Below are 562 nucleotides of genomic sequence, written 5' to 3'. Positions count from 1 at the left end.
CGCCACCGCCAGCCATACCTTGTCATGCATCCAAAGGTGCATCTCAAGCCGGTCCAGAGAGGTGATGCTGCCCCTCTATGCGAGTTTGGTCAGGCCGCATTTGGAGTATTGCGTCCAGTACTGGGCACTGCACTTCAGAATAGATGTGGCCAGCCTGGAGAGGGTTCAGAAGAGGGCCACCCGCTCGGTGAGAGGGAAGCAGGACAGGCCCTATGAGGAGAGACTGAAGGACCTGAACCTGTTCAGCCTCAGCAAGAGGAGGCTGAGGGGGGACCTGGAGGCTGCCTACAAGCTCATCAGGGAGTTAACAGCAAACAGGCAGAGCCCTTTTCTGCCCAGCACCACCTGGGGTGACATGCAACAATGGTCAGAAACTGATGGAGAATAGGTTTAGGTTGGAGATCAGAAGGCAATATTTTACAGTTCGGGTGGCCAAAATCTGGAACCAACTTCCCTGGGAAGTGTTCCTTGCACCTACCTTGGGCATATTCAAGAGGAAGTTGGATGATCACCTGTCTGGGGTCTTGTGAACCCAGCATTCATTCCTGCCTGTGGCAGGGGG

This window comes from Alligator sinensis, unplaced genomic scaffold (genome assembly GCF_000455745.1).
Source record: "Alligator sinensis unplaced genomic scaffold, ASM45574v1 scaffold1054_1, whole genome shotgun sequence".
Taxonomy (NCBI): Eukaryota; Metazoa; Chordata; order Crocodylia; family Alligatoridae; genus Alligator; species Alligator sinensis.
The sequence above is the reverse complement of the archived record's forward strand: the minus strand, read 5'-3'. Positions refer to the sequence as shown.